The sequence below is a fragment of the Sus scrofa genome, chromosome 1 (assembly GCF_000003025.6).
Source record: "Sus scrofa isolate TJ Tabasco breed Duroc chromosome 1, Sscrofa11.1, whole genome shotgun sequence".
NCBI classification, from domain to species: Eukaryota; Metazoa; Chordata; class Mammalia; order Artiodactyla; family Suidae; genus Sus; species Sus scrofa.
In genome coordinates this window covers 267138956-267150679 of record NC_010443.5, presented here as the reverse complement: position 1 = coordinate 267150679, position 11724 = coordinate 267138956, and positions in this window count along the sequence as shown.

The following is an 11724-nucleotide window of genomic DNA, read 5'->3' as shown; positions in this document are numbered from 1 at the left end:
TCTCACTGTCTGACTGACTTCACGTAGAATGATAATTTCTAGGTTCATCCATGTTGCTAAAAATGCTGGTATTTCTTTCCTTTTAATGGCTGACTAATATTCCACTGTGTGTATGTACCACATCTTCTTGATCCACTCCTCTGTTGATGGACATTTAGGTTGTTTCCATGTCTTGGCTATTGCAAATAGTGCTGCAATGAACTTTAGCGTGTATGTATCTTTTCAAGTCATGGTTTTCTCTGGATAGGTGCCCAGGAGTGGGATTGCTGTATCAAATAGTAATTCTATTTTTATTTTTCTGAGAAATCTCCATACTGTTTTCCACAGTAGTTGCACCAATTTACATTCCCACCAACAGTATAATAGGGTGCCCTTTTCTCTACACCCTCTCCAGCATTTATTGTTTGTAGACTTTTTTTTTTTTTTTTTTGTCTTTTTGCTATTTCTTGGGCCGCTCCCGAGGCATATGGAGGTTCCCAGGCTAGGGGTCGAATCGGAGCTGTAGCCACCGGCCTACACCAGAGCCACAGCAACGCAGGATCCGAGCCGAGTCTGCAACCTACACCACAGCTCACGGCAACGCCGGATCCTTAACCCACTGAGCAAGGGCAGGGACTGAACCCGCAACCTCATGGTTCCTAGTCGGATTCGTTAACCACTGCGCCACCATGGGAACTCCTGTTTGTAGACTTTTTGATGATGGCCATTCTGGCTGGTGTAAGGTGGTACATTATATTGTTTTGATTTGCATTTCTCCAGTAATTAGTGATGTTGAACATCTTTTGATGTGTGTTTTGGCCATCTGTATGTCTTCTTTGGAGAATTATCTGTTTAGATCTTCTGCCTGTTTTTTGATGGGATTGTTTGGTTTTTTGGTAAGGAGCTGTAAGAGGTGTTTATATATTTTGGGGATTCATCATCCCTTGTAAGTTGTTTCATTTGCAAATATTTTCTCCCATTCTGTGGGCTGTCTTTTCGTTTTGTGTAGGGTTTCCTTTGCTGTGCAGAAACTTTTAAGTTTAATTAGGTCCCATGTGTTTATTTGTGTTTTTATCATCATTACTCTAGGTGGTGGATCTGACAAGATATTGCTGTGGTTTATGTTGGAGAGTGTTCAGCCTATGTTTTCCTCTAAGAGTTTTAGAGTATCCTAAATATAGTCTCATATTTAGGTCTTTAATTCATTTTGAGTTTATTTTTGTGTATGGTGTTAGGAAGTGTTCTAATTTCATTCTTTTACATATAGCTGTCCAGTTTTCCCAGTATCACTTATCGAAGGGATTATCTTTTCTCCATTGTATATTCTTGCTTCCTTTGTGATAGATTAGTTGACTGTAGGTGCGTGGGTTTAATTCTGGGCTCTCTGTCCTGTTCCACTGATGTATATTTCTGTTTTTGTGCCAGTACCATACAGTTTTGATGACTGTTGCTTTGTAGTATAGTATAAAGTCAAGGAGACTGATTCCTCCAGCTCTGTTTTTCTTTCTCAGGATGTCTTTGGCTATTCTAGGTCTTTTGTGTTTCCATACAAACTTTAAAATATTTTGTTCTGGTTCAGTGAAAAATGTCCTTGGTTATTTGATAGGGATGGCATTTAATCTGTAGATCACCTTGGGTAGTGTAGTCACTTTGATAATATTGATTCTTCCAATCCAAGAGCATGGTATGTCTTTCCATCTGTTTGTGTCATCTTTGATTTCTTTCATCAGTGTCACAGTTTTCAGAGCACAGTTCTTTTGTCTCTTTAGGTAGGTTTACTCCTAGGTATTTTATTCTTTTGGATGATGGTAAATGGGATTGTTTCCCTAATTCTCTTTCTGATCTTTCATTGTTAGTATGTAGAAATGCCATTGATTTCTGTGTATTAACTTTGTATCCTGTGACTTTCCCAAATTCATTGATGAGCTCTAACAGTTTTCTGGTAGCCTCTTTAGGATTCTCTAGGTATAGTGTCATGTCATCTGCAAATAGTGATAGTTTTACTTCTTCCTTTCCAATTTGGATTCATTTTATTTCTTTTTCTTCTCTGATTGCCGTGGCTAGGACTTCCAAAACTATGTTGAATAGCAGTGGCAAGAGTGGACACCCTTGTCTTGTTTCTGATCTCAGTGGGAATTCTTTCAGCTATTCACCATTGAGAATGATGTTAGCTGTGGATTTGTCATATATGGCCTTTATTACGTTGAGGTAGGTTCCCTCTATGCCCACTTTCTGAAGGATTATTATTTTTTTAATCAGAAATGGGTGTTGGATTTTGTCAAAGGCTTTTTCTGCATCTATTGAGAGATTCATATGCTTTTTATTCTTCAGTTTGTTAACGTGGTGTATCACACTGATTGATTTGCAGATATTGAAGAATCCTTGCATCCCTGGGATCAATCCCACTTGATCATGATGTGCAATCCTTTTAAAGTATTATTGGATTTAGTTTGCTAGTATTTTGTTGAGGATTTTGCATCTATGTTCATCAGTGATATTGACCTGTAATTTTCTTTTCTTGTGTGTGTGGAATTGTTGTCTTGTTTTGGTATCAGGGTGATGGTGGCCTCATAGAATGAGTTTGGGAGATTTCCTTCCTCTGTGTAGTTTCAGAAAGATGGGTGTTAGCTCTTTTCTAAATGTTTGATAGAATTCACCATTGACGTCATCTGGTCCTGGACTTTTGTTTGTGGGAAGTTTTTAAATCACAGTTTCAATTTCAGTACTTGTGATTTTTCCATTCATCTTTTCTAGTTCATCTTGGTTTAGTCTTATAAGATTGTTCTTTTCTAAGAATTTGTCCATTTCTTCTAGGTTGTCCATTTTATTGGCATATTGTTGTTTGTAGTAGTTGCTTATGATTCTATGTATTTCTGTGATGTCCAATGTAACTTCTCCTTTTTCATTTCTAATTTTATTGATTCGAGTCCTCTTTCTTTTCTTTCTTTCTTTTTTTTTTTTTTTTGATGAGTCAGGCTAAGGGTTTATCAATTTTGCTGATCTTTTCAAAGAACCAACATTTAGTTTCATTGATCTTTTTTATGGTTTTCTTTGTTTCTATTTTATTTATTTCTGCTCTGATCTTTATGATTTCTTTCTTTCTTCTAACTTGAGGTCTTGTCTGTTCTTTGCTCTCCAGTTGCTTTAGATGTTAAGTTAGGTTGTTTGTTTGAGCTTTTTCTTATTTTCTGAGGTAGGCTTGTATTGCTATAAACTTTCATCTTAGAATTGCTTTTGGTACATCCCATAGGTTCTGGATTGTGTGTCTTTTTTGTTGTTTGCTTCTAGGTATTTTTTAAATTTCCTCTTTGATGTATTCAGTGGTCGATTGGTTGTTTAATAGCATGTTGTTTGGTCTCCATGTGTTTGTGGGTTTTGCAGTATTTTTCTTGTTGTTGATGTCCAGTCATATAGCATTGTGATCAGAAAAGATGCTTGATATGATTTCAATTTTCTTAAAGTTACCAAGTCTTGATTTGTGGCCCAGAATGCGATCAGTCCTAGAGAATGTTCCATATGCACTTGAGAAGAATGTGTATTATGCTGCTTTTGGGTGGAATATTCTATAAGTGTCTATTAAGTCCATCTGGTCTAATGTGTTATTTATAGCCTGTGTTTCCTTGTTGAATTTCTGTCTGGATTATCTGTCCATTGCTGTAAGTGGGGTGTTTAAGTCCCCCACTATATTGTGTTATTGTCAATTTGTCCTTTTTTTTTTTTTTTGGTCTTTTTGCCATTTCTTGGGCTGCTCCCGTGGCATATGGAGGTTCCAAGGCTAGGGGTCGAATCGGAGCTGTAGCCTCCAGCCTACGCCAGAGCCAGAGCAACGCAGGATCCAAGCTGCGTCTGCGACCTACACCACAGCTCACGGCAACGCCGGATCGTTAACCCACTGAGCAAGGGCAGGGATCGAACCCGCAACCTCATGGTTCCTAGTCGGATTCGTTAACCACTGTGCCACGACGGGAACTCCAATTTGTCCTTTTAAGGTTGTTAGCAGTTGCCTTATATATTGAGGTGATCCTATGTTGGGTGCATAGATATTTAAAATTGTTATATCTTCTTGGTTTGATCCTTTGATCATTATTTAGTGTCCTTCCTTGTCTCTTAAAATATTCTTCATTTTAAGGTATATTTTGTCTGATATGAGTATTGATACTCCATCTTTCTTTTGATTTCCATTTGTATGGAATATTTTATTCCATCCTCTCACTTTCAATTTGTATGTGTCCCTAGAAGTAAAGTGGGTCTCTTGAAGACAGCATATATATGGATCTTGTTTTTGTATCCATTCAGTTAGTCTGTGTCTTTTTCTTGGGGCATTTTGTCCATTTACATTTGAGGTATTTATTGGTATATATGTTCTTATTGCCATTTTATTAACTGTTTTGGATTTGTTTTTGTTGGTCTTTTTTCTTCCCTTTTTCTCTCGTTCTCTCCTCTTGTGGTTTGATGACTATCTTTAGTGTTGTATTTGTGTTGCTTTTTCTTATTTGTGTGTGTATCTATTGTAGATTTTTGGTTTGCAGTTACCCTGAAGTTTTGATATAGGCGTCTATTTGTGTACAAGGTTGTTTTAAGTTTTTGGTCTCTTAATTGCAAGTGCATCTCCAGTGTCCAGCATTTTTACTCTCCTTTTCTCATGATTTCTGATTTTGATAGCACGTTTGTGTGTGGATGATTTCCTATCTTTACTATATGTATGCCTTTACTGGTGAGCCTTGTCATTTGAATATTTTTGTTTCTAGTTGTGGCCTTTTCCACCTAGAGAAGTTGTAAGCTGGTTTAGTGGTGCTGAATTCTCTTAGCTTTTGCTAGTTTATAAATCTTTTGATTTCTCCTTCAAATGTGAATGAGAACCTTGCTGGGTAATTTTGGTTGGAGGCTTTTTCCTTTCATCACTTTAAGTATATTGTGCCACTCCCTTCTAACCTGCAGACTTTATGCTGAAAAATCTGCTGATAACCTTCTCTGGGTTCCCTTGTATGTTATTTGTCTCTTTTCCCTGTCTTTGCATGTCATAGTTTAGATTCTCCATATAAGTGATGTGGTATTTGTCTTTCTTTATCTGACTGATTCATTCAGTGTGATAATCTCTAGATCCATCCATGTTGCTGCAAATGGCCTTATTTCATTCCTCTTTTTGGCTGAGTTATATTCCATTGTGTCTGTTGATGGACATTTAGGTTGTTTCTTTGTCTTCACTATTGTAAACAGTGCTGCAATGAACATTGAGGTGCATTTTTTTAAATTATAGTTTTATCCCAATATATGCTCAGGAGTGGGATTGCAGAATCATATGGCAACTCTATTTTTAGTTTTTTTGAGGAACCTCCATAGTGATTTCTTTTTTTTTTTTTTTTTTGTCTTTTTGCCATTTCTTGGTCCCCTCCCGTGATACATGGAGGTTCCCAGGCTAGGGGTCTAATCGGAGCTGTAGCTGCCAGCCTATGCCAGAGCCACAGCAATGTGGGATCCGAGATGTGTCTGCGACCTACACCACAGCTCATGGCAACGCCGGATCGTTAACCCACTGAGCAAGGGCAGGGACTGAACCCACAACCTCATGGTTCCTAGTCGGATTCGTTAACCACTGTGCCACAATGGGAACTCCTCCATAGTGTTTTCTATAGTGGCTGCACCCATTTACTTTCCCACCAACAGTGTGGGAGGGTTCCCTTTACTCCACACCTGTCCAGCATTTGTTATTTGTAGACTTTTTAATGATGGTCATACTGTGTGATGTGGTACCTCATTATGGTTTTGCTTTGCATTTTTCTAATAATTAGCAATGATGGGCATCTTTTCCTGTGCCCATTCTTCTTTGGAGAAACATTTATTTAGGTCTTCCGCCCATTTTTTGATGGGTTGTTTGTTTTTTTGTTATTAAGTCGCATGAGCTGTATGTATATTTTGAAAATTAAGCCCTTGTTAGTTGCATCATTTGCAAATATTTTCTCCCAGTCCATAGGTTGCATTTTCAGTGTATTTATGGCCAAACTCTCTTTATAGTTGTAATAATTTTTTATTTGATTGCCTTGGGTTTTAGGCAAATGGCATGTTCATTTGAAAATGGTGATACTTTCTTTTTCGATATTTATACTTCCTATTAGTTCACTGGTATGTTCACGATTATTTGGAGTCGGGTGGATTACAGTCTGGAAATCACCAGTAAACTCAGGTGTGGCTTAGTAATGCTGAGCATCATTTTCAACATGTGGCCATGAAGAGAAGGATTTGTAAGTGTGTGTCTGTGTCACTAAGATAAAAGGAGGAGAACTCCTGGACAATGTTGTAGACTAACCACCATCACAAGCACCCTTGTCAGCAACGTGGGCTGGCTGCTATGTCTCCTGTTGGTCTTTCTTTCCTTCTTCCCTTCCTTCTTTCCTTCCTTCCTTCCTTCCTTCCTTCCTTCCTTCCTTCCTTTCTTTCTTTCTTTCTTTCTTTCTTTCTTTCTTTCTTTCTTTCTTTCTCTCTCTCTCTCTCTCTCTCTCTCTCTCTCTCTCTCTCTCTTTCTTTCTTTCTTTCTTTCTTTTGCTTTTTAGGGCCACACTCGTGGCATATGGAAGTTCCCAGGCTAGGGGTCAAAGTGGAGCTCTGTAGCTGCTGGCCTACACCACAGCCACAGCAATGTGAGATCCAAGATGCATCTGTGACCTACACCACAGCTCACAGCAATGCTGGATCCTTAACCCACTGAGTGAGGCCTGAAATCAAACCTGCATCCTCATGGATACTAGTTGGGTTCATTACTGCAGAGCCACAATGGGAAATCTCAGTGTTTCGCTCTTAAGTACAAAGTCTGCATAATATTTAAGGGGGCATTGAATGTAATAGACTATTTAAGTTTTTCCTGGGATTGACCATGCATTCTGGGACCTGCATTCCTGGAATGGATGCTATTTAATCACAGTGTATCATACTTTTATTGTTCTACTAGATTCTCTGATAATGTTTGATTTCATATTTCCCCATCAATATTTCAGAAGAGATTGGTCAGGTCTAATGGCACTGTCTTTGTCAGGTTATGGTTTTAGATTTGTGATCATTTCATAGAATTATAAGTGAAACTTTCCATCTCTTCCTATTCTGAAGAAGGTATTCATTGCACGTAAATTATCTGTTCTTTGTGAAAGCTCATAAAACCATTTGGGCCTGGTGCCATTTTATTTATTTTTTATTTTTTAAAATTTTGGTCATTTTTTGTCTTTTCTTTGGCTGCACCTATGGTGTATGGAGGTTCCCAGGCTAGGAATCTAATCACAGCTGTAGCCACCAGCCTATGCCCCAGCCACAGCAGCGTGGGATCTGAGCCGAATCTGTGACTTACAGCACAGCTCATGGCAACCCTGGATCCTTAACCCACTGAGCAAGGCCAGGGATCAAACCTGCAACCTCACAGTTCCTTGTTGGGTTCCTCAACCACTGAGCCACGACGGTGCCATTTTAGTGTTATCTTTCTAAAACTGAAATTTGAGGAGTTGTGGATCAGTGGGTTAAAGACCTGACGTTGTCTCTATGAGGATGCAGGTTTGATTCCTGACCTCACCCAGTGGGTTAAGGATCCAGTGTGGCCATAGGCTGCAGCATGGTTTGCATATGTGGCTCAGATCTGGTGGCTCAGATCTGGCTGTGGCATGGGCCTCAGCTAGACTCTGATTTGACCCTTGGCCCAGGAACTTCCATGTTCCACAGGTGTGGCTGTAAAAAAAATAAAATGAAACTTAAATTTGACTGTGGCCATATGCTTTTAATATTTTCTTATTGATCACAGGATAAAGCACAAATCCCTTAGCCTGACATTCAAGGTATAGTATAGTGGAACTCTGTACCAGCTCCTACCACTCCCCTCCCTCTCTTAAACTCTAGCCACACCTAACTTCTGAAAGTTTCCCCAGACCCTAGAGTGGGAGATTCAAGAGGGTAGGAACATGTTCTATTTAGTGCAGTGTCTCTGGCACCCTGTAGAAGCTTCTCTTTGATTGGTATTCCCTGAGTTATTGTGGAATGGCATTCACTGTGTTAATATTATTGTATCTTTTAGCTCATGTCAACACATGTTCACTGAGCATCTCCTCTGTGCCTGGTCACACACTGGCCCTGGGGAGAGGGCATCCTGACCTCTGTTCTCCAGCTGCTGTTTGGCTACTGGGGAAACAGGTGAGTAAATAGACCTTATAAACAATGAGGTAATTGGAGTGAGCAGAGTTTAAATGTGTATTGTGGGAGCACTGAGAAGGGCCACCTGACCCAACCCAGGAAGAGAGACCAAGGAGGCTTCCTGGAGGAGGTGGCCCTGGAACTGGTCTTACATGATGAGGAGAAGTGGGGATATGTCATTCCATGGCAAGATCCGGAAAGAAGAACCAGCACAACTATGTCATCTCTTCTCAGGATGTCTGTAGTTGCCTCCTAGCACGTTGTGTCACTGCACAATGTTATTTTCAGCATTGTGTCTGCTGAAAATGCACTAATGGCATTTAGCTTACACCAGATAAATTCCAAAGTCCTTGGTGTGAACAAGGCCTGATGTGATCTGGCCCCTGGGTTTCTCTGAATTTACCTGATCACTCTGTTCCAACCACTGCTGTTCCTTGGAGAGTCCACAGTCCCAGCTCAGGGCCTTTGCACTGCCCGTTCCCTCTGCCTGGAGACTCACCCCTGCACTCTCTCTGGATCTCTGTGCAAATGTCACCAACTGGAGAGGCTGTCCTCCAGCCTGTATGAAACCACAGCCCTCTCAGTAACTCTCTGCTCTGACCCTGCTTTCTTTTCCTTCAAGCTGGTTGAGCCACCTGATGTTACACATACGTATATATTATATGTGTATATATATATATATATATATATATCATAATACAGGATATGATGTATACATATGACTTTTAAGTTGATTTTTTTGCCTGTTAGAATGGGAGTTTCAGGAGAATAGGGACTTGGTCTTGTTCTCTCTTGTAGCCCCAATGCTCAGAACACCATCTAGAAGAATGTGCTCAACAAATGCAAGCAGTTTGGCGTTGCTGGGAGAGGCATATGCCTGCGGCGGGGCGGGGCGGGGGTAAGGCTGTGAGCCAGTAGATAGCAGCGACCAGCAGGGGGAGGGGGAACCTCAGATGATGGCAAGGAGCTGGGACCTTCTCCCGGAGACGATCGAGAGCCAGTTAAGGGTAATGAGTGCTTGGACTTATGCTTGGGGATGGTCACACTGCCCATTGGGAGGGATGTGTCCTGGAAGGAGTGAGATTGGCAACAAGTGGGGCCCAGGTACCCCAGTGCAGGTAGGAGGTCCTGGTGAAGGGTTGGTTACTGGGAAGGGAGGCAGGGAGGAGGCAAGACTAATGGCCAGGCTGCCCCTCATTGCCACTCAGTGAGCTGGAGAGTCTCAGAGGGGCATTCTCTTCTGGGTGTGTCAAGTCCTGGGCCTCTGGGGCATCCTGGTGGAGGTGTCTAGGAAGCTGGGCCAGGCGAACCTAGAGCTCAGGAGAGAGGCCTGGACTAGAGAGAGGTTTGGGGCTTGGAGCGAGGGGCATGTGGTACTGTTGTCATTATCACCACTCATCTGCTTCGAATAAGGGAACTTGAATGGAGCATTTAGGACGGACCAGGCACTGTGCTCAGTGATTTCCCTATCGCCTCCCCTGTGATCCAGAGGTGTGCTTAGGTCTCACAACAAACTCTGGAGGAAAAACACACGAACCCCCAATGGCAGAGTTTGCCAATTTCCGTGGTGTAAATACTCCAGTCATGGTTGACTTCAAGCGACCAACACGATGTCATAGGAGGTGGCATTGGAAGAGGTGGGCAGTAGCATGGCATCATGTGGGATTTGCAGCACAGATGCAAAAGGCTCAGACACCCTCAGGGGCATCAGTGATAGTAAAATCAAGTAAATTTTATAGGAATTGACAAGCTTGGGGTTAGTTATTACCTTTAGTTTGAATATTGCGTATTTCATTGTAAGTTTACCTAAGTTAATTTTAAACAATGGCTTTTTTTTTTTTTTTTTTTTTTTTTTTTTTTTTTTTTTTTTTTGCTTTTTTAGGGCTGCAGGTGCAGCCTATGGAAGTTTCTAGGCTAGGGGTCAAATTGGAGCTACAGCTGCCCACCTACACCACAGCCACAGCAATGCCACGTCTGCGACCTACACCATAGCTCACAGCAACACTGGATCCTTAACCCACTGAGCGAGGCCAGGGATTGAACCCGAGTCCTCATGGATCCCAGTTGGGTTCATTACCACTGAGCTACGACGGGAACTCCCAAGAATGACTGCTTTTAATGACCAGCTCACAAAATTAATTCCTGAAAATTTAACAAGCAGCTCTCGTGAGCTGGCCTGAACCAGTTCCAACACATGGCTGCTGCAATGCCAGGATGTAGTTGCTGTTGTTGGGGAGGCGAAGGGAGGTCCCCCCAGCTGGTGAATGGCAGAGCTGGGTATCCTTGGGCAGGTAACTTCCTGTCCGGGAGCCTCAGTTTTCTCATGTATAAAATGGGGACCCTAAGACATATTTCCGAGGGTGCTGGGGAGATTTAATGAGTCAAAGCTTGTAAAGCACCACCGCAAATGCTTGACAAATGGGAACCACTAACGTGTTATAGTTATTCGATAATAATAATGAAAATGGATCCTCTCCCCTAGGTCTTCATGGTCTAGTGGAGGGTAGGGGGCCAATGATAAGACGTGTGCATACACATTCATAGGGTTCTGATACAGGCAGGAAAGGAAGGCTTCCTGGAGGAGGCTGCATTTGAACCAGGTCTGGCAGGTTTGGGAGAAGAGGGGTGGTGGTCCAGGCAGGGGAGGGGAGACATTCCCGGCTGGTGGGCCACACAAGCCAAGGAGGGTCCACACAAGCTCTCACACAAGATGAGAGGGAGAGATGAGATTGAAGCAACAAGGATGTCGAATGCCCAGAGCATCTGCTCTCTACTCCGAGGGCCGTGGGGCGCCACAGCAGGTGGCTTAGCGGGGGACCTGAAGGCATCGGGTTGGCCTCCCAGAACATCAGTGTGGCTGCAGTGGGGAGGAGGGCCAGGAGGGGGCGGGAGTGGAGGCAGCATCGGCCACGAAGAGACGGGGCAGTGGAAGCCCACCCATCCGGGCTCCTTCACTGTGCCTGGGTGGAGCTAGGGGGTCTCTGAAAACACCGACTCCCTTGACCCCATCTCTCAGGCAGTTACAGGGAAAAGGGGGTGGCAAGGTGCCCTTCCCCAACTGCTAGCATCCCAGCCGTGCTCCGGCCCCGGTCCAGCTCCAGCCCCAGCAGCTAATCCCGGTGACACTGGGTCCCAAGGCTGGGGCGGGGCAGCCGGGCAGCTGGCCTCAATTAGCTGGGGAGCCGGGTCTGGACAGTGTCATTAGGAGAAAACCAGAGCCCAGCCATAAACTCTAATGAATGCATTAATGGAAGGCTTGTGCGCCTCAAAGGGAAAAAAAAAAAAGCGGGTCTAAATAAAGTTATTAACACAGCCCACCTGTGTTCGGCTCTTGGCCTATATTGTTCAAATAGCCCATTAACTCCTGAAGCATCCAGTCTTGAAAGTGAGCCCTGCCTCTCTGAAGCAGACGTTTAACTGCATTCATATAATTCAATTAGATTCCGCAGTCGTGGTCCAAAGGCATTCTCTGGGCTTTCATCTCGGTAATGGCCTGCAGGCTGGAGTGGCGAATAGGGGGTTAAAAAGAGGGCCTTGGAACCTGCTTTTTGGCCTGACTCACCCCCATCACCTGGAGGGGGC